The sequence below is a fragment of the Pseudophryne corroboree genome, unplaced genomic scaffold (genome assembly GCF_028390025.1).
Source record: "Pseudophryne corroboree isolate aPseCor3 unplaced genomic scaffold, aPseCor3.hap2 scaffold_801, whole genome shotgun sequence".
Lineage (NCBI taxonomy): Eukaryota > Metazoa > Chordata > Amphibia > Anura > Myobatrachidae > Pseudophryne > Pseudophryne corroboree.
The window spans coordinates 184,314-205,489 of NW_026970380.1; the positions used below are offsets into that span (position 1 = coordinate 184,314).

Here is a 21,176-nt window from a genome sequence, read left to right on the forward strand (position 1 = left end):
AGCAAACACCCAACCATGCTAAACCCCAGGATTGAACAAGACACCCTTAGATCTTCAGTCTAATGTTGTCACAACTGAGCTATTTCGCCAAGCTCTACTAATAAGAAATTCTTTTATTGGGGCTAATAATAATGCAAACTGTAATAACATGAAATGATCTTGAAGACCAGAACCTGAACACGGCAGTTTCTGCTGCTAAATTGCTATTCTGTAACAAAAAAACAGCAACTAAATATGCCGAAACCCAGGATCGAACCAGGGACCCTTTAGTTCTTCAGTCTAACGCTCTCCCAACTGAGTTATTTCGGCTAATTGTGAAAGATGTGAAGTCGTATTTGGGGTTTTAGGTTGGGAAAAAAAGAGCATCAAGTGTTCTTGAAGAGCAACACCTGATAATGAAAGATTCTGCTGGTAAATTGCTATTCTGTAACAAAAATACAGCTACTAAACATGCCGAAACCCGGGATCAAACCAGGGACTTATAGATCTTCAGTCTAATGCTCTCCCAAATGAGCTATTGCAGCTACGTCTGACATTTAGAAAGTCTTTTTTGGTGTTTAAGATAAGGCAAACTGAAAGAACATCAAGTGTCCTAGAGGGCGAAACCTGAAAATAAACGTTTCTGCTGCTAAATTTCTTTTTGCTGAATTGCTACTCAGTAACAAAATGCAAACACCCAAACATGTGGAAACCCACGATCGTACTAGGGATTTTAAGGTCTTCAGTCTATTGCTCTCACAACTGAGCTATTTTGGCAAGCTATACTGATAAGAAAGTCTTTTTTTGGAGCTAAAGATTTTGCAAACTGAAATAACATAAAATGTTTTTCAAGATCAAAAACTGAAAACAACAGTTTTTGCTGCTAAATTGCTATTCAGTAGCAAAAGCAAACACCCAACCATGCTAAACCCCAGGATTGAACAAGACACCCTTAGATCTTCAGTCTAATGTTCTCACAACTGAGCTATTTCGCCAAGCTCTACTAATAAGAAATTCTTTTATTGGGGCTAATAATAATGCAAACTGTAATAACATGAAATGATCTTGAAGACCAGAACCTGAACACGGCAGTTTCTGCTGCTAAATTGCTATTCTGTAACAAAAAAACAGCAACTAAATATGCGGAAACCCGGGTTCGAAACAGGGACCTTTAGATCTTCAGTCTAACACTCTCCCAACTGAGCTATTTCGGCTAATTGTGAAAGATGTCAAGCCGTATTTGGGGTTTTAGGCTGGGAAAAAAAAGAGCATTAAGTGTTCTTGATGAACAACACCTGATAATGAAAGATTCTGCTGGTAAATTGCTATTCTGTAACAAAAATACCGCAACTAAATATGCCGAATCCAGGGATCGAACCCAGGACCTTTAGATCTTCAGTTTAATGCTCTCACAAAAGAGCTATTGCGTGTAAGTCTGACGTTTAGAAAGTCTTTTTTGGTGTTTAAGATAAGGCAAACTGAAAGAACATCAAGTGTCCAAGAGGGCGAAACCTGAAAATGAAAGTTTCTGCTGCTAAATTTCTTTTTGCTGAATAGCTACTCAGTAACAAACTGCAAACACCCAAACATGTGGAAACCCACGATCGTACTAGGGATTTTAAGGTCTTCAGTCTACTGCTCTCACAACTGAGCTATTTTGGCAAGCTATACTGATAAGAATGTCTTTTTTTAGGAGCTAAAGATTTTGCAAACTGAAATAACATAAAATGCTTTTCAAGATCAAAACCTGAACACAACAGTTTTTGCTGCTAAATTGCTATTCAGTAGCAATAGCAAACACCCAACCATGCTAAACCCCAGGATTGAACAAGACACCCTTAGATCTTCAGTCTAATGTTGTCACAACTGAGCTATTTCGCCAAGCTCTACTAATAAGAAATTATTTAATTGGGGCAAATAATAATGCAAACTGTAATAACATGAAATGTTCTTGAAGACCAGAACCTGAACACGGCAGTTTCTGCTGCTAAATTGCTATTCTGTAACAAAAAAAACAGCAACTAAATATGCCGAAACCCGGGATCGAACCAGGGACCCTTTAGTTCTTCAGTCTAACGCTCTCCCAACTGAGCTATTTCGGCTAATTGTGACAGATGTGAAGTCGTATTTGGGGTTTTAGGTTGGGAAAAAAAGAGCATCAGGTGTTCTTGAAGAGCAACACCTGATAATGAAAGATTCTGCTGGTAAATTGCTATTCTGTAACAAAAATACAGCTACTAAACATGCCGAAACCCGGGATCGAACCAGGGACTTATAGATCTTCAGTCTAATGCTCTCCCAAATGAGCTATTGCAGCTACGTCTGACATTTGGAAAGTCTTTTTTGGTGTTTAAGATAAGGCAAACTGAAAGAACATCAAGTGTCCTAGAGGGCGAAACCTGAAAATAAACGTTTCTGCTGCTAAATTTCTTTTTGCTGAATTGCTACTCAGTAAGAAAATGCAAACACCCAAACATGTGGAAACCCACGATCGTACTAGGGATTTTAAGGTCTTCAGTCTATTGCTCTCACAACTGAGCTATTTTGGCAAGCTATACTGATAAGAATGTCTTTTTTTGGAGCTAAAGATTTTGCAAACTGAAATAACATAAAATGTTTTTCAAGATCAAAAACTGAAAACAACAGTTTTTGCTGCTAAATTGCTATTCAGTAGCAAAAGCAAACACCCAACCATGCTAAACCCCAGGATTGAACAAGACACCCTTAGATCTTCAGTCTAATGTTCTCACTACTGAGCTATTTTGCCAAGCTCTACTAATAAGAAATTCTTTTATTGGGGCTAATAATAATGCAAACTGTAATAACATGAAATGTTCTTGAAGACCAGAACCTGAACACGGCAGTTTCTGCTGCTAAATTGCTATTCTGTAACAAAAAAACAGCAACTAAATATGCCGAAACCCGGGATCGAACCAGGGACCTTTAGATCTTCAGTTTAATGCTCTCCCAACTGAGCTATTTCAGCTAATTGTGACAGATGTGAAGTCGTATTTGGGGTTTTAGGTTGGGAAAAAAAGAGCATCAAGTGTTCTTGAAGAGCAACACCTTATAATGAAAGATTCTGCTGGTAAATTGCTATTCTGTAACAAAAATACAGCTACTAAACATGCCGAAACCCGGGATCGAACCTGGGACTTATAGATCTTCAGTCTAATGTTCTCACAACTGAGCTATTTCGCCAAGCTCTACTAATAAGAAATTCTTTCATTGGGGCTAATAATAATGCAAACTGTTTTAACATGAAATGATCTTGAAGACAGGAACCTGAACACGGCAGTTTCTGCTGCTAAATTGCTATTCTGTAACAAAAAAAACAGCAACTAAATATGCCGAAACCCGGGATCGAACCAGGGACCTTTAGATCTTCAGTCTAACGCTCTCCCAACTGAGCTATTTCAGCTAATTGTGAAAGATGTCAAGCCGTATTTGGGGTTTTAGGCTAGGAAAAAAAGAGCATTAAGTGTTCTTGATGAACAACACCTGATAATGAAAGATTCTGCTGGTAAATTGCTATTCTGTAACAAAAATACCGCAACTAAATATGCCGAATCCTGGGATCGAACCCAGGACCTTTAGATCTTCAGTTTAATGCTCTCACAAAAGAGCTATTGCGTGTAAGTCTGACGTTTAGAAAGTCTTTTTTGGTGTTTAAGATAAGGCAAACTGAAAGAACATCAATTTTCCTAGAGGGCGAAACCTGAAAATGAAAGTTTCTGCTGCTAAATTTCTTTTTGCTGAATTGCTACTCAGTAACAAACTGCAAACACCCAAACATGTGGAAACCCACGATCGTACTAGGGATTTTAAGGTCTTCAGTCTATTGCTCTCACAACTGAGCTATTTTGGCAAGCTATACTGATAAGAATGTCTTTTTTTAGGAGCTAAAGATTTTGCAAACTGAAATAACATAAAATGCTTTTCAAGATCAAAACCTGAACACAACAGTTTTTGCTGCTAAATTGCTATTCAGTAGCAAAAGCAAACACCCAACCATGCTAAACCCCAGGATTGAACAAGACACCCTTAGATCTTCAGTCTAATGTTGTCACAACTGAGCTATTTCGCCAAGCTCTACTAATAAGAAATTCTTTTATTGGGGCTAATAATAATGCAAACTGTAATAACATGAAATGTTCTTGAAGACCAGAACCTGAACACGGCATTTTCTGCTGCTAAATTGCTATTCTGTAACAAAAAAAACAGCAGCTAAATATGCCGAAACCCGGGATCAAACCAGGGACCTTTAGATCTTCAGTCTTAGGGTGCATACACACGGTGAGATTCGGACTTATCCGATTCTCACCGTGCGACAGGGGGCCGGGTCGGCACTTAGCCAGTATCGCAAGCACATAATGAGTGTGCTTGCGATGCTGGCTATGTGCGATGTCAATCCTGACTATCTCTTCTATAGAGATAGCCAGGATTGACTTGCCTGCACAGCCTATTTTTTCTGCCGATGCCGACCGCGCGGGGCCGCGCATCGGCATCGGATCGGGATCGCAAGGTGACTGTCACCTTGCGATCTGCACTATCTTTTCTTCCGATTCTGACTATATAGTCAGAATCGGAAGAAAATATCTTACCGTGTGTACACACCTTAACGCTCTCCCAACTGAGCTATTTTGGCTAATTGTGACAGATGTGAAGTCGTATTTGGGGTTTTAGGTTGGGAAAAAAAGAGCATCAAGTGTTCTTGTAGAGCATGGGTCTTCATCCTGTGGCCCTCCAGCTGCTGTGAAACTACACATCCCAGCATGCCCTGCTACAGTTTTGCTATTAAGGTATGCTAAAACTGAGGCAGGGCATGCTGGGATGTGTAGTTCCACAGCAGCTGGAGGGTCGCAGGTTGAAGACCCATGTTGTAGAGCAACACCTTATAATGAAAGATTCTGCTGGTAAATTGCTATTCTGTAACAAAAATACAGCTACTTTACATGCCGAAACCCGGGATCGAACCAGGGACTTATAGATCTTCAGTTTAATGCTCTCCCAACTGAGCTATTTCAGCTAATTGTGACAGATGTGAAGTCGTATTTGGGGTTTTAGGTTGGGAAAAAAAGAGCATCAAGTGTTCTTGAAGAGCAACACCTTATAATGAAAGATTCTGCTGGTAAATTGCTATTCTGTAACAAAAATACAGCTACTAAACATGCCGAAACCCGGGATCGAACCAGGGACTTATAGATCTTCAGTCTAATGCTCTCCCAAATGAGCTATTGCAGCTACGTCTGACATTTGGAAAGTCTTTTTTGGTGTTTAAGATAAGGCAAACTGAAAGAACATCAAGTGTCCTAGAGGGCGAAACCTGAAAATAAACGTTTCTGCTGCTAAATTTCTTTTTGCTGAATTGCTACTCAGTAACAAAATGCAAACACCCAAACATGTGGAAACCCACGATCGTACTAGGGATTTTAAAGTCTTCAGTCTTTTGCTCTCACAACTGAGCTATTTTGGCAAGCTATACTGATAAGAAAGTCTTTTTTTGGAGCTAAAGATTTTGCAAACTGAAATAACATAAAATGTTTTTCAAGATCAAAAACTGAAAACAACAGTTTTTGCTGCTAAATTGCTATTCAGTAGCAAAAGCAAACACCCAACCATGCTAAACCCCAGGATTGAACAAGACACCCTTAGATCTTCAGTCTAATGTTCTCACAACTGAGCTATTTCGCCAAGCTCTACTAATAAGAAATTCTTTCATTGGGGCTAATAATAATGCAAACTGTAATAACATGAAATGATCTTGAAGATCAGAACCTGAACACGGCAGTTTCTGCTGCTAAATTGCTATTCTGTAACAAAAAACAGCAACTAAATATGCCAAAACCCGGGATCGAACCAGGGACCTTTAGATCTTCAGTCTAACGCTCTCCCAACTGAGCTATTTCGGCTAATTGTGAAAGATGTCAAGCCGTATTTGGGGTTTTAGGCTGGGAAAAAAAAGAGCATTAAGTGTTCTTGATGAACAACACCTGATAATGAAAGATTCTGCTGGTAAATTGCTATTCTGTAACAAAAATACCGCAACTAAATATGCCGAATCCTGGGATCGAACCCAGGACCTTTAGATCTTCAGTTTAATGCTCTCACAAAAGAGCTATTGCATGTAAGTCTGACGTTTAGAAAGTATTTTTTGGTGTTTAAGATAAGGCAAACTGAAAGAACATCAAGTGTCCTAGAGGGCGAAACCTGAAAATGAAAGTTTCTGCTGCTAAATTTCTTTTTGCTGAATTGCTACTCAGTAACAAACTGCAAACACCCAAACATGTGGAAACCCATGATCGTACTAGGGATTTTAAGGTCTTCAGTCTACTGCTCTCACAACTGAGCTATTTTGGCAAGCTATACTGATAAGAATGTCTTTTTTTAGGAGCTAAAGATTTTGCAAACTGAAATAACATAAAATGCTTTTCAAGATCAAAACCTGAACACAACAGTTTTTGCTGCTAAATTGCTATTCAGTAGCAATAGCAAACACCCAACCATGCTAAACCCCAGGATTGAACAAGACACCCTTAGATCTTCAGTCTAATGTTGTCACAACTGAGCTATTTCGCCAAGCTCTACTAATAAGAAATTATTTTATTGGGGCAAATAATAATGCAAACTGTAATAACATGAAATGTTCTTGAAGACCAGAACCTGAACACGGCAGTTTCTGCTGCTAAATTGCTATTCTGTAACAAAAAAAACAGTAACTAAATATGCCGAAACCCGGGATCCTTTAGTTCTTCAGTCTAACGCTCTCCCAACTGAGCTATTTCGGCTAATTGTGACAGATGTGAAGTCGTATTTGGGGTTTTAGGTTGGGAAAAAAAGAGCATCAGGTGTTCTTGAAGAGCAACACCTGATAATGAAAGATTCTGCTGGTAAATTGCTATTCTGTAACAAAAATACAGCTACTAAACATGCCGAAACCAGGGATCGAACCAGGGACTTATAGATCTTCAGTCTAATGCTCTCCCAAATGAGATATTGCAGCTACGTCTGACATTTGGAAAGTCTTTTTTGGTGTTTAAGATAAGGCAAACTGAAAGAACATCAAGTGTCCTAGAGGGCGAAACCTGAAAATAAACGTTTCTGCTGCTAAATTTCTTTTTGCTGAATTGCTACTCAGTAACAAACTGCAAACACCCAAACATGTGGAAACCCACGATCGTACTAGGGATTTTAAGGTCTTCAGTCTATTGCTCTCACAACTGAGCTATTTTGGCAAGCTATACTGATAAGAAAGTCTTTTTTTGGAGCTAAAGATTTTGCAAACTGAAATAACATAAAATGTTTTTCAAGATCAAAAACTGAAAACAACAGTTTTTGCTGCTAAATTGCTATTCAGTAGCAAAAGCAAACACCCAACCATGCTAAACCCCAGGATTGAACAAGACACCCTTAGATCTTCAGTCTAATGTTGTCACAACTGAGCTATTTCGCCAAGCTCTACTAATAAGAAATTCTTTTATTGGGGCTAATAATAATGCAAACTGTAATAACATGAAATGATCTTGAAGACCAGAACCTGAACACGGCAGTTTCTGCTGCTAAATTGCTATTCTGTAACAAAAAAACAGCAACTAAATATGCCGAAACCCGGGATCGAACCAGGGACCCTTTAGTTCTTCAGTCTAACGCTCTCCCAACTGAGTTATTTCGGCTAATTGTGAAAGATGTGAAGTCGTATTTGGGGTTTTAGGTTGGGAAAAAAAGAGCATCAAGTGTTCTTGAAGAGCAACACCTGATAATGAAAGATTCTGCTGGTAAATTGCTATTCTGTAACAAAAATACAGCTACTAAACATGCCGAAACCCGGGATCAAACCAGGGACTTATAGATCTTCAGTCTAATGCTCTCCCAAATGAGCTATTGCAGCTACGTCTGACATTTAGAAAGTCTTTTTTGGTGTTTAAGATAAGGCAAACTGAAAGAACATCAAGTGTCCTAGAGGGCGAAACCTGAAAATAAACGTTTCTGCTGCTAAATTTCTTTTTGCTGAATTGCTACTCAGTAACAAAATGCAAACACCCAAACATGTGGAAACCCACGATCGTACTAGGGATTTTAAGGTCTTCAGTCTATTGCTCTCACAACTGAGCTATTTTGGCAAGCTATACTGATAAGAAAGTCTTTTTTTGGAGCTAAAGATTTTGCAAACTGAAATAACATAAAATGTTTTTCAAGATCAAAAACTGAAAACAACAGTTTTTGCTGCTAAATTGCTATTCAGTAGCAAAAGCAAACACCCAACCATGCTAAACCCCAGGATTGAACAAGACACCCTTAGATCTTCAGTCTAATGTTCTCACAACTGAGCTATTTCGCCAAGCTCTACTAATAAGAAATTCTTTCATTGGGGCTAATAATAATGCAAACTGTTTTAACATGAAATGATCTTGAAGACAGGAACCTGAACACGGCAGTTTCTGCTGCTAAATTGCTATTCTGTAACAAAAAAAACAGCAACTAAATATGCCGAAACCCGGGATCGAACCAGGGACCTTTAGATCTTCAGTCTAACGCTCTCCCAACTGAGCTATTTCAGCTAATTGTGAAAGATGTCAAGCCGTATTTGGGGTTTTAGGCTAGGAAAAAAAAGAGCATTAAGTGTTCTTGATGAACAACACCTGATAATGAAAGATTCTGCTGGTAAATTGCTATTCTGTAACAAAAATACCGCAACTAAATATGCCGAATCCTGGGATCGAACCCAGGACCTTTAGATCTTCAGTTTAATGCTCTCACAAAAGAGCTATTGCGTGTAAGTCTGACGTTTAGAAAGTCTTTTTTGGTGTTTAAGATAAGGCAAACTGAAAGAACATCAATTTTCCTAGAGGGCGAAACCTGAAAATGAAAGTTTCTGCTGCTAAATTTCTTTTTGCTGAATTGCTACTCAGTAACAAACTGCAAACACCCAAACATGTGGAAACCCACGATCGTACTAGGGATTTTAAGGTCTTCAGTCTATTGCTCTCACAACTGAGCTATTTTGGCAAGCTATACTGATAAGAATGTCTTTTTTTAGGAGCTAAAGATTTTGCAAACTGAAATAACATAAAATGCTTTTCAAGATCAAAACCTGAACACAACAGTTTTTGCTGCTAAATTGCTATTCAGTAGCAAAAGCAAACACCCAACCATGCTAAACCCCAGGATTGAACAAGACACCCTTAGATCTTCAGTCTAATGTTGTCACAACTGAGCTATTTCGCCAAGCTCTACTAATAAGAAATTCTTTTATTGGGGCTAATAATAATGCAAACTGTAATAACATGAAATGTTCTTGAAGACCAGAACCTGAACACGGCATTTTCTGCTGCTAAATTGCTATTCTGTAACAAAAAAAACAGCAGCTAAATATGCCGAAACCCGGGATCAAACCAGGGACCTTTAGATCTTCAGTCTTAGGGTGCATACACACGGTGAGATTCGGACTTATCCGATTCTCACCGTGCGACAGGGGGCCGGGTCGGCACTTAGCCAGTATCGCAAGCACATAATGAGTGTGCTTGCGATGCTGGCTATGTGCGATGTCAATCCTGACTATCTCTTCTATAGAGATAGCCAGGATTGACTTGCCTGCACAGCCTATTTTTTCTGCCGATGCCGACCGCGCGGGGCCGCGCATCGGCATCGGATCGGGATCGCAAGGTGACTGTCACCTTGCGATCTGCACTATCTTTTCTTCCGATTCTGACTATATAGTCAGAATCGGAAGAAAATATCTTACCGTGTGTACACACCTTAACGCTCTCCCAACTGAGCTATTTTGGCTAATTGTGACAGATGTGAAGTCGTATTTGGGGTTTTAGGTTGGGAAAAAAAGAGCATCAAGTGTTCTTGTAGAGCATGGGTCTTCATCCTGTGGCCCTCCAGCTGCTGTGAAACTACACATCCCAGCATGCCCTGCTACAGTTTTGCTATTAAGGTATGCTAAAACTGAGGCAGGGCATGCTGGGATGTGTAGTTCCACAGCAGCTGGAGGGTCGCAGGTTGAAGACCCATGTTGTAGAGCAACACCTTATAATGAAAGATTCTGCTGGTAAATTGCTATTCTGTAACAAAAATACAGCTACTTTACATGCCGAAACCCGGGATCGAACCAGGGACTTATAGATCTTCAGTCTAATGCTCTCCCAAATGAGCTATTGTAGCTACGTCTGACATCTGGAAAGTCTTTTTTGGTGTTTAAGATAAGGCAAACTGAAAGAACATCTAGTGTCCTAGAGGGCGAAACCTGAAAATAAACGTTTCTGCTGCTAAATTTCTTTTTGCTGAATTGCTACTCAGTAAGAAAATGCAAACACCCAAACATGTGGAAACCCACGATCGTACTAGGGATTTTAAGGTCTTCAGTCTATTGCTCTCACAACTGAGCTATTTTGGCAAGCTATACTGATAAGAAAGTCTTTTTTTGGAGCTAAAGATTTTGCAAACTGAAATAACATAAAATGTTTTTCAAGATCAAAAACTGAAAACAACAGTTTTTGCTGCTAAATTGCTATTCAGTAGCAAAAGCAAACACCCAACCATGCTAAACCCCAGGATTGAACAAGACACCCTTAGATCTTCAGTCTAATGTTGTCACAACTGAGCTATTTCGCCAAGCTCTACTAATAAGAAATTCTTTTATTGGGGCTAATAATAATGCAAACTGTAATAACATGAAATGATCTTGAAGACCAGAACCTGAACACGGCAGTTTCTGCTGCTAAATTGCTATTCTGTAACAAAAAAACAGCAACTAAATATGCCGAAACCCGGGATCGAACCAGGGACCCTTTAGTTCTTCAGTCTAACGCTCTCCCAACTGAGTTATTTCGGCTAATTGTGAAAGATGTGAAGTCGTATTTGGGGTTTTAGGTTGGGAAAAAAAGAGCATCAAGTGTTCTTGAAGAGCAACACCTGATAATGAAAGATTCTGCTGGTAAATTGCTATTCTGTAACAAAAATACAGCTACTAAACATGCCGAAACCCGGGATCAAACCAGGGACTTATAGATCTTCAGTCTAATGCTCTCCCAAATGAGCTATTGCAGCTACGTCTGACATTTAGAAAGTCTTTTTTGGTGTTTAAGATAAGGCAAACTGAAAGAACATCAAGTGTCCTAGAGGGCGAAACCTGAAAATAAACGTTTCTGCTGCTAAATTTCTTTTTGCTGAATTGCTACTCAGTAACAAAATGCAAACACCCAAACATGTGGAAACCCACGATCGTACTAGGGATTTTAAGGTCTTCAGTCTATTGCTCTCACAACTGAGCTATTTTGGCAAGCTATACTGATAAGAAAGTCTTTTTTTGGAGCTAAAGATTTTGCAAACTGAAATAACATAAAATGTTTTTCAAGATCAAAAACTGAAAACAACAGTTTTTGCTGCTAAATTGCTATTCAGTAGCAAAAGCAAACACCCAACCATGCTAAACCCCAGGATTGAACAAGACACCCTTAGATCTTCAGTCTAATGTTCTCACAACTGAGCTATTTCGCCAAGCTCTACTAATAAGAAATTCTTTCATTGGGGCTAATAATAATGCAAACTGTTTTAACATGAAATGATCTTGAAGACAGGAACCTGAACACGGCAGTTTCTGCTGCTAAATTGCTATTCTGTAACAAAAAAAACAGCAACTAAATATGCCGAAACCCGGGATCGAACCAGGGACCTTTAGATCTTCAGTCTAACGCTCTCCCAACTGAGCTATTTCAGCTAATTGTGAAAGATGTCAAGCCGTATTTGGGGTTTTAGGCTAGGAAAAAAAAGAGCATTAAGTGTTCTTGATGAACAACACCTGATAATGAAAGATTCTGCTGGTAAATTGCTATTCTGTAACAAAAATACCGCAACTAAATATGCCGAATCCTGGGATCGAACCCAGGACCTTTAGATCTTCAGTTTAATGCTCTCACAAAAGAGCTATTGCGTGTAAGTCTGACGTTTAGAAAGTCTTTTTTGGTGTTTAAGATAAGGCAAACTGAAAGAACATCAATTTTCCTAGAGGGCGAAACCTGAAAATGAAAGTTTCTGCTGCTAAATTTCTTTTTGCTGAATTGCTACTCAGTAACAAACTGCAAACACCCAAACATGTGGAAACCCACGATCGTACTAGGGATTTTAAGGTCTTCAGTCTATTGCTCTCACAACTGAGCTATTTTGGCAAGCTATACTGATAAGAATGTCTTTTTTTAGGAGCTAAAGATTTTGCAAACTGAAATAACATAAAATGCTTTTCAAGATCAAAACCTGAACACAACAGTTTTTGCTGCTAAATTGCTATTCAGTAGCAAAAGCAAACACCCAACCATGCTAAACCCCAGGATTGAACAAGACACCCTTAGATCTTCAGTCTAATGTTGTCACAACTGAGCTATTTCGCCAAGCTCTACTAATAAGAAATTCTTTTATTGGGGCTAATAATAATGCAAACTGTAATAACATGAAATGTTCTTGAAGACCAGAACCTGAACACGGCATTTTCTGCTGCTAAATTGCTATTCTGTAACAAAAAAAACAGCAGCTAAATATGCCGAAACCCGGGATCAAACCAGGGACCTTTAGATCTTCAGTCTTAGGGTGCATACACACGGTGAGATTCGGACTTATCCGATTCTCACCGTGCGACAGGGGGCCGGGTCGGCACTTAGCCAGTATCGCAAGCACATAATGAGTGTGCTTGCGATGCTGGCTATGTGCGATGTCAATCCTGACTATCTCTTCTATAGAGATAGCCAGGATTGACTTGCCTGCACAGCCTATTTTTTCTGCCGATGCCGACCGCGCGGGGCCGCGCATCGGCATCGGATCGGGATCGCAAGGTGACTGTCACCTTGCGATCTGCACTATCTTTTCTTCCGATTCTGACTATATAGTCAGAATCGGAAGAAAATATCTTACCGTGTGTACACACCTTAACGCTCTCCCAACTGAGCTATTTTGGCTAATTGTGACAGATGTGAAGTCGTATTTGGGGTTTTAGGTTGGGAAAAAAAGAGCATCAAGTGTTCTTGTAGAGCATGGGTCTTCATCCTGTGGCCCTCCAGCTGCTGTGAAACTACACATCCCAGCATGCCCTGCTACAGTTTTGCTATTAAGGTATGCTAAAACTGAGGCAGGGCATGCTGGGATGTGTAGTTCCACAGCAGCTGGAGGGTCGCAGGTTGAAGACCCATGTTGTAGAGCAACACCTTATAATGAAAGATTCTGCTGGTAAATTGCTATTCTGTAACAAAAATACAGCTACTTTACATGCCGAAACCCGGGATCGAACCAGGGACTTATAGATCTTCAGTCTAATGCTCTCCCAAATGAGCTATTGTAGCTACGTCTGACATCTGGAAAGTCTTTTTTGGTGTTTAAGATAAGGCAAACTGAAAGAACATCTAGTGTCCTAGAGGGCGAAACCTGAAAATAAACGTTTCTGCTGCTAAATTTCTTTTTGCTGAATTGCTACTCAGTAAGAAAATGCAAACACCCAAACATGTGGAAACCCACGATCGTACTAGGGATTTTAAGGTCTTCAGTCTATTGCTCTCACAACTGAGCTATTTTGGCAAGCTATACTGATAAGAATGTCTTTTTTTGGAGCTAAAGATTTTGCAAACTGAAATAACATCAAATGTTTTTCAAGATCAAAAACTGAAAACAACAGTTTTTGCTGCTAAATTGCTATTCAGTAGCAAAAGCAAACACCCAACCATGCTAAACCCCAGGATTGAACAAGACACCCTTAGATCTTCAGTCTAATGTTCTCACTACTGAGCTATTTTGCCAAGCTCTACTAATAAGAAATTCTTTTATTGGGGCTAATAATAATGCAAACTGTAATAACATGAAATGTTCTTGAAGACCAGAACCTGAACACGGCAGTTTCTGCTGCTAAATTGCTATTCTGTAACAAAAAAACAGCAACTAAATATGCCGAAACCCGGGATCGAACCAGGGACCTTTAGATCTTCAGTTTAATGCTCTCCCAACTGAGCTATTTCAGCTAATTGTGACAGATGTGAAGTCGTATTTGGGGTTTTAGGTTGGGGAAAAAAGAGCATCAAGTGTTCTTGAAGAGCAACACCTTATAATGAAAGATTCTGCTGGTAAATTGCTATTCTGTAACAAAAATACAGCTACTAAACATGCCGAAACCCGGGATCGAACCAGGGACTTATAGATCTTCAGTCTAATGCTCTCCCAAATGAGCTATTGCAGCTACGTCTGACATTTGGAAAGTCTTTTTTGGTGTTTAAGATAAGGCAAACTGAAAGAACATCAAGTGTCCTAGAGGGCGAAACCTGAAAATAAACGTTTCTGCTGCTAAATTTCTTTTTGCTGAATTGCTACTCAGTAACAAAATGCAAACACCCAAACATGTGGAAACCCACGATCGTACTAGGGATTTTAAAGTCTTCAGTCTATTGCTCTCACAACTGAGCTATTTTGGCAAGCTATACTGATAAGAAAGTCTTTTTTTGGAGCTAAAGATTTTGCAAACTGAAATAACATAAAATGTTTTTCAAGATCAAAAACTGAAAACAACAGTTTTTGCTGCTAAATTGCTATTCAGTAGCAAAAGCAAACACCCAACCATGCTAAACCCCAGGATTGAACAAGACACCCTTAGATCTTCAGTCTAATGTTCTCACAACTGAGCTATTTCGCCAAGCTCTACTAATAAGAAATTCTTTCATTGGGGCTAATAATAATGCAAACTGTAATAACATGAAATGATCTTGAAGATCAGAACCTGAACACGGCAGTTTCTGCTGCTAAATTGCTATTCTGTAACAAAAAACAGCAACTAAATATGCCAAAACCCGGGATCGAACCAGGGACCTTTAGATCTTCAGTCTAACGCTCTCCCAACTGAGCTATTTCGGCTAATTGTGAAAGATGTCAAGCCGTATTTGGGGTTTTAGGCTGGGAAAAAAAAGAGCATTAAGTGTTCTTGATGAACAACACCTGATAATGAAAGATTCTGCTGGTAAATTGCTATTCTGTAACAAAAATACCGCAACTAAATATGCCGAATCCTGGGATCGAACCCAGGACCTTTAGATCTTCAGTTTAATGCTCTCACAAAAGAGCTATTGCATGTAAGTCTGACGTTTAGAAAGTATTTTTTGGTGTTTAAGATAAGGCAAACTGAAAGAACATCAAGTGTCCTAGAGGGCGAAACCTGAAAATGAAAGTTTCTGCTGCTAAATTTCTTTTTGCTGAATTGCTACTCAGTAACAAACTGCAAACACCCAAACATGTGGAAACCCATGATCGTACTAGGGATTTTAAGGTCTTCAGTCTACTGCTCTCACAACTGAGCTATTTTGGCAAGCTATACTGATAAGAATGTCTTTTTTTAGGAGCTAAAGATTTTGCAAACTGAAATAACATAAAATGCTTTTCAAGATCAAAACCTGAACACAACAGTTTTTGCTGCTAAATTGCTATTCAGTAGCAATAGCAAACACCCAACCATGCTAAACCCCAGGATTGAACAAGACACCCTTAGATCTTCAGTCTAATGTTGTCACAACTGAGCTATTTCGCCAAGCTCTACTAATAAGAAATTATTTTATTGGGGCAAATAATAATGCAAACTGTAATAACATGAAATGTTCTTGAAGACCAGAACCTGAACACGGCAGTTTCTGCTGCTAAATTGCTATTCTGTAACAAAAAAAACAGTAACTAAATATGCCGAAACCCGGGATCCTTTAGTTCTTCAGTCTAACGCTCTCCCAACTGAGCTATTTCGGCTAATTGTGACAGATGTGAAGTCGTATTTGGGGTTTTAGGTTGGGAAAAAAAGAGCATCAGGTGTTCTTGAAGAGCAACACCTGATAATGAAAGATTCTGCTGGTAAATTGCTATTCTGTAACAAAAATACAGCTACTAAACATGCCGAAACCAGGGATCGAACCAGGGACTTATAGATCTTCAGTCTAATGCTCTCCCAAATGAGATATTGCAGCTACGTCTGACATTTGGAAAGTCTTTTTTGGTGTTTAAGATAAGGCAAACTGAAAGAACATCAAGTGTCCTAGAGGGCGAAACCTGAAAATAAACGTTTCTGCTGCTAAATTTCTTTTTGCTGAATTGCTACTCAGTAACAAACTGCAAACACCCAAACATGTGGAAACCCACGATCGTACTAGGGATTTTAAGGTCTTCAGTCTATTGCTCTCACAACTGAGCTATTTTGGCAAGCTATACTGATAAGAAAGTCTTTTTTTGGAGCTAAAGATTTTGCAAACTGAAATAACATAAAATGTTTTTCAAGATCAAAAACTGAAAACAACAGTTTTTGCTGCTAAATTGCTATTCAGTAGCAAAAGCAAACACCCAACCATGCTAAACCCCAGGATTGAACAAGACACCCTTAGATCTTCAGTCTAATGTTCTCACAACTGAGCTATTTCGCCAAGCTCTACTAATAAGAAATTCTTTCATTGGGGCTAATAATAATGCAAACTGTAATAACATGAAATGATCTTGAAGATCAGAACCTGAACACGGCAGTTTCTGCTGCTAAATTGCTATTCTGTAACAAAAAACAGCAACTAAATATGCCAAAACCCGGGATCGAACCAGGGACCTTTAGATCTTCAGTCTAACGCTCTCCCAACTGAGCTATTTCGGCTAATTGTGAAAGATGTCAAGCCGTATTTGGGGTTTTAGGCTGGGAAAAAAAAGAGCATTAAGTGTTCTTGATGAACAACACCTGATAATGAAAGATTCTGCTGGTAAATTGCTATTCTGTAACAAAAATACCGCAACTAAATATGCCGAATCCTGGGATCGAACCCAGGACCTTTAGATCTTCAGTTTAATGCTCTCACAAAAGAGCTATTGCATGTAAGTCTGACGTTTAGAAAGTATTTTTTGGTGTTTAAGATAAGGCAAACTGAAAGAACATCAAGTGTCCTAGAGGGCGAAACCTGAAAATGAAAGTTTCTGCTGCTAAATTTCTTTTTGCTGAATTGCTACTCAGTAACAAACTGCAAACACCCAAACATGTGGAAACCCATGATCGTACTAGGGATTTTAAGGTCTTCAGTCTACTGCTCTCACAACTGAGCTATTTTGGCAAGCTATACTGATAAGAATGTCTTTTTTTAGGAGCTAAAGATTTTGCAAACTGAAATAACATAAAATGCTTTTCAAGATCAAAACCTGAACACAACAGTTTTTGCTGCTAAATTGCTATTCAGTAGCAATAGCAAACACCCAACCATGCTAAACCCCAGGATTGAACAAGACACCCTTAGATCTTCAGTCTAATGTTGTCACAACTGAGCTATTTCGCCAAGCTCTACTAATAAGAAATTATTTTATTGGGGCAAATAATAATGCAAACTGTAATAACATGAAATGTTCTTGAAGACCAGAACCTGAACACGGCAGTTTCTGCTGCTAAATTGCTATTCTGTAACAAAAAAAACAGTAACTAAATATGCCGAAACCCGGGATCCTTTAGTTCTTCAGTCTAACGCTCTCCCAACTGAGCTATTTCGGCTAATTGTGACAGATGTGAAGTCGTATTTGGGGTTTTAGGTTGGGAAAAAAAGAGCATCAGGTGTTCTTGAAGAGCAACACCTGATAATGAAAGATTCTGCTGGTAAATTGCTATTCTGTAACAAAAATACAGCTACTAAACATGCCGAAACCAGGGATCGAACCAGGGACTTATAGATCTTCAGTCTAATGCTCTCCCAAATGAGATATTGCAGCTACGTCTGACATTTGGAAAGTCTTTTTTGGTGTTTAAGATAAGGCAAACTGAAAGAACATCAAGTGTCCTAGAGGGCGAAACCTGAAAATAAACGTTTCTGCTGCTAAATTTCTTTTTGCTGAATTGCTACTCAGTAACAAACTGCAAACACCCAAACATGTGGAAACCCACGATCGTACTAGGGATTTTAAGGTCTTCAGTCTATTGCTCTCACAACTGAGCTATTTTGGCAAGCTATACTGATAAGAAAGTCTTTTTTTGGAGCTAAAGATTTTGCAAACTGAAATAACATAAAATGTTTTTCAAGATCAAAAACTGAAAACAACAGTTTTTGCTGCTAAATTGCTATTCAGTAGCAAAAGCAAACACCCAACCATGCTAAACCCCAGGATTGAACAAGACACCCTTAGATCTTCAGTCTAATGTTGTCACAACTGAGCTATTTCGCCAAGCTCTACTAATAAGAAATTCTTTTATTGGGGCTAATAATAATGCAAACTGTAATAACATGAAATGATCTTGAAGACCAGAACCTGAACACGGCAGTTTCTGCTGCTAAATTGCTATTCTGTAACAAAAAAACAGCAACTAAATATGCCGAAACCCGGGATCGAACCAGGGACCTTTAGATCTTCAGTTTAATGCTCTCCCAACTGAGCTATTTCAGCTAATTGTGACAGATGTGAAGTCGTATTTGGGGTTTTAGGTTGGGGAAAAAAGAGCATCAAGTGTTCTTGAAGAGCAACACCTTATAATGAAAGATTCTGCTGGTAAATTGCTATTCTGTAACAAAAATACAGCTACTAAACATGCCGAAACCCGGGATCGAACCAGGGACTTATAGATCTTCAGTCTAATGCTCTCCCAAATGAGCTATTGCAGCTACGTCTGACATTTGGAAAGTCTTTTTTGGTGTTTAAGATAAGGCAAACTGAAAGAACATCAAGTGTCCTAGAGGGCGAAACCTGAAAATAAACGTTTCTGCTGCTAAATTTCTTTTTGCTGAATTGCTACTCAGTAACAAAATGCAAACACCCAAACATGTGGAAACCCACGATCGTACTAGGGATTTTAAAGTCTTCAGTCTATTGCTCTCACAACTGAGCTATTTTGGCAAGCTATACTGATAAGAAAGTCTTTTTTTGGAGCTAAAGATTTTGCAAACTGAAATAACATAAAATGTTTTTCAAGATCAAAAACTGAAAACAACAGTTTTTGCTGCTAAATTGCTATTCAGTAGCAAAAGCAAACACCCAACCATGCTAAACCCCAGGATTGAACAAGACACCCTTAGATCTTCAGTCTAATGTTCTCACAACTGAGCTATTTCGCCAAGCTCTACTAATAAGAAATTCTTTCATTGGGGCTAATAATAATGCAAACTGTAATAACATGAAATGATCTTGAAGATCAGAACCTGAACACGGCAGTTTCTGCTGCTAAATTGCTATTCTGTAACAAAAAACAGCAACTAAATATGCCAAAACCCGGGATCGAACCAGGGACCTTTAGATCTTCAGTCTAACGCTCTCCCAACTGAGCTATTTCGGCTAATTGTGAAAGATGTCAAGCCGTATTTGGGGTTTTAGGCTGGGAAAAAAAAGAGCATTAAGTGTTCTTGATGAACAACACCTGATAATGAAAGATTCTGCTGGTAAATTGCTATTCTGTAACAAAAATACCGCAACTAAATATGCCGAATCCTGGGATCGAACCCAGGACCTTTAGATCTTCAGTTTAATGCTCTCACAAAAGAGCTATTGCATGTAAGTCTGACGTTTAGAAAGTATTTTTTGGTGTTTAAGATAAGGCAAACTGAAAGAACATCAAGTGTCCTAGAGGGCGAAACCTGAAAATGAAAGTTTCTGCTGCTAAATTTCTTTTTGCTGAATTGCTACTCAGTAACAAACTGCAAACACCCAAACATGTGGAAACCCATGATCGTACTAGGGATTTTAAGGTCTTCAGTCTACTGCTCTCACAACTGAGCTATTTTGGCAAGCTATACTGATAAGAATGTCTTTTTTTAGGAGCTAAAGATTTTGCAAACTGAAATAACATAAAATGCTTTTCAAGATCAAAACCTGAACACAACAGTTTTTGCTGCTAAATTGCTATTCAGTAGCAATAGCAAACACCCAACCATGCTAAACCCCAGGATTGAACAAGACACCCTTAGATCTTCAGTCTAATGTTGTCACAACTGAGCTATTTCGCCAAGCTCTACTAATAAGAAATTATTTTATTGGGGCAAATAATAATGCAAACTGTAATAACATGAAATGTTCTTGAAGACCAGAACCTGAACACGGCAGTTTCTGCTGCTAAATTGCTATTCTGTAACAAAAAAAACAGTAACTAAATATGCCGAAACCCGGGATCCTTTAGTTCTTCAGTCTAACGCTCTCCCAACTGAGCTATTTCGGCTAATTGTGACAGATGTGAAGTCGTATTTGGGGTTTTAGGTTGGGAAAAAAAGAGCATCAGGTGTTCTTGAAGAGCAACACCTGATAATGAAAGATTCTGCTGGTAAATTGCTATTCTGTAACAAAAATACAGCTACTAAACATGCCGAAACCAGGGATCGAACCAGGGACTTATAGATCTTCAGTCTAATGCTCTCCCAAATGAGATATTGCAGCTACGTCTGACATTTGGAAAGTCTTTTTTGGTGTTTAAGATAAGGCAAACTGAAAGAACATCAAGTGTCCTAGAGGGCGAAACCTGAAAATAAACGTTTCTGCTGCTAAATTTCTTTTTGCTGAATTGCTACTCAGTAACAAACTGCAAACACCCAAACATGTGGAAACCCACGATCGTACTAGGGATTTTAAGGTCTTCAGTCTATTGCTCTCACAACTGAGCTATTTTGGCAAGCTATACTGATAAGAAAGTCTTTTTTTGGAGCTAAAGATTTTGCAAACTGAAATAACATAAAATGTTTTTCAAGATCAAAAACTGAAAACAACAGTTTTTGCTGCTAAATTGCTATTCAGTAGCAAAAGCAAACACCCAACCATGCTAAACCCCAGGATTGAACAAGACACCCTTAGATCTTCAGTCTAATGTTGTCACAACTGAGCTATTTCGCCAAGCTCTACTAATAAGAAATTCTTTTATTGGGGCTAATAATAATGCAAACTGTAATAACATGAAATGATCTTGAAGACCAGAACCTGAACACGGCAGTTTCTGCTGCTAAATTGCTATTCTGTAACAAAAAAACAGCAACTAAATATGCCGAAACCCAGGATCGAACCAGGGACCCTTTAGTTCTTCAGTCTAACGCTCTCCCAACTGAGTTATTTCGGCTAATTGTGAAAGATGTGAAGTCGTATTTGGGGTTTTAGGTTGGGAAAAAAAGAGCATCAAGTGTTCTTGAAGAGCAACACCTGATAATGAAAGATTCTGCTGGTAAATTGCTATTCTGTAACAAAAATACAGCTACTAAACATGCCGAAAC

The 21,176-nt window shown here is 38.9% G+C and overlaps 17 non-coding genes across 17 annotated transcripts; all 17 read right to left on the reverse strand.

Moving 5' to 3' along the window:
• Positions 1 to 235: 235 nt before the first annotated feature.
• On the reverse strand, positions 236 to 309 carry TRNAF-GAA (transfer RNA phenylalanine (anticodon GAA)). Its single transcript has one exon. It is a non-coding gene; the product is annotated as a tRNA-Phe (tRNA).
• Positions 310 to 1,120: 811 nt separating this feature from the next.
• TRNAF-GAA (transfer RNA phenylalanine (anticodon GAA)) lies at positions 1,121 to 1,193 on the reverse strand. Its single transcript has one exon. It is a non-coding gene; the product is annotated as a tRNA-Phe (tRNA).
• An 814-nt stretch (positions 1,194 to 2,007) lies between these two features.
• TRNAF-GAA (transfer RNA phenylalanine (anticodon GAA)) lies at positions 2,008 to 2,081 on the reverse strand. Its single transcript has one exon. It is a non-coding gene; the product is annotated as a tRNA-Phe (tRNA).
• Positions 2,082 to 2,892: 811 nt separating this feature from the next.
• Positions 2,893 to 2,965, reverse strand: TRNAF-GAA (transfer RNA phenylalanine (anticodon GAA)). Its single transcript has one exon. It is a non-coding gene; the product is annotated as a tRNA-Phe (tRNA).
• A 362-nt stretch (positions 2,966 to 3,327) lies between these two features.
• On the reverse strand, positions 3,328 to 3,400 carry TRNAF-GAA (transfer RNA phenylalanine (anticodon GAA)). The gene has a single exon. It is a non-coding gene; the product is annotated as a tRNA-Phe (tRNA).
• A 1,535-nt stretch (positions 3,401 to 4,935) lies between these two features.
• TRNAF-GAA (transfer RNA phenylalanine (anticodon GAA)) lies at positions 4,936 to 5,008 on the reverse strand. Its single transcript has one exon. It is a non-coding gene; the product is annotated as a tRNA-Phe (tRNA).
• Positions 5,009 to 5,818: 810 nt separating this feature from the next.
• Positions 5,819 to 5,891, reverse strand: TRNAF-GAA (transfer RNA phenylalanine (anticodon GAA)). Its single transcript has one exon. It is a non-coding gene; the product is annotated as a tRNA-Phe (tRNA).
• Positions 5,892 to 7,578: 1,687 nt separating this feature from the next.
• TRNAF-GAA (transfer RNA phenylalanine (anticodon GAA)) lies at positions 7,579 to 7,652 on the reverse strand. Its single transcript has one exon. It is a non-coding gene; the product is annotated as a tRNA-Phe (tRNA).
• Positions 7,653 to 8,464: 812 nt separating this feature from the next.
• Positions 8,465 to 8,537, reverse strand: TRNAF-GAA (transfer RNA phenylalanine (anticodon GAA)). Its single transcript has one exon. It is a non-coding gene; the product is annotated as a tRNA-Phe (tRNA).
• Positions 8,538 to 10,742: 2,205 nt separating this feature from the next.
• TRNAF-GAA (transfer RNA phenylalanine (anticodon GAA)) lies at positions 10,743 to 10,816 on the reverse strand. Its single transcript has one exon. It is a non-coding gene; the product is annotated as a tRNA-Phe (tRNA).
• An 812-nt stretch (positions 10,817 to 11,628) lies between these two features.
• Positions 11,629 to 11,701, reverse strand: TRNAF-GAA (transfer RNA phenylalanine (anticodon GAA)). Its single transcript has one exon. It is a non-coding gene; the product is annotated as a tRNA-Phe (tRNA).
• Positions 11,702 to 13,906: 2,205 nt separating this feature from the next.
• TRNAF-GAA (transfer RNA phenylalanine (anticodon GAA)) lies at positions 13,907 to 13,979 on the reverse strand. Its single transcript has one exon. It is a non-coding gene; the product is annotated as a tRNA-Phe (tRNA).
• An 810-nt stretch (positions 13,980 to 14,789) lies between these two features.
• TRNAF-GAA (transfer RNA phenylalanine (anticodon GAA)) lies at positions 14,790 to 14,862 on the reverse strand. The gene has a single exon. It is a non-coding gene; the product is annotated as a tRNA-Phe (tRNA).
• Positions 14,863 to 16,548: 1,686 nt separating this feature from the next.
• TRNAF-GAA (transfer RNA phenylalanine (anticodon GAA)) lies at positions 16,549 to 16,621 on the reverse strand. The gene has a single exon. It is a non-coding gene; the product is annotated as a tRNA-Phe (tRNA).
• A 1,687-nt stretch (positions 16,622 to 18,308) lies between these two features.
• TRNAF-GAA (transfer RNA phenylalanine (anticodon GAA)) lies at positions 18,309 to 18,381 on the reverse strand. The gene has a single exon. It is a non-coding gene; the product is annotated as a tRNA-Phe (tRNA).
• An 810-nt stretch (positions 18,382 to 19,191) lies between these two features.
• On the reverse strand, positions 19,192 to 19,264 carry TRNAF-GAA (transfer RNA phenylalanine (anticodon GAA)). Its single transcript has one exon. It is a non-coding gene; the product is annotated as a tRNA-Phe (tRNA).
• Positions 19,265 to 20,951: 1,687 nt separating this feature from the next.
• On the reverse strand, positions 20,952 to 21,025 carry TRNAF-GAA (transfer RNA phenylalanine (anticodon GAA)). The gene has a single exon. It is a non-coding gene; the product is annotated as a tRNA-Phe (tRNA).
• Positions 21,026 to 21,176: the final 151 nt, after the last annotated feature.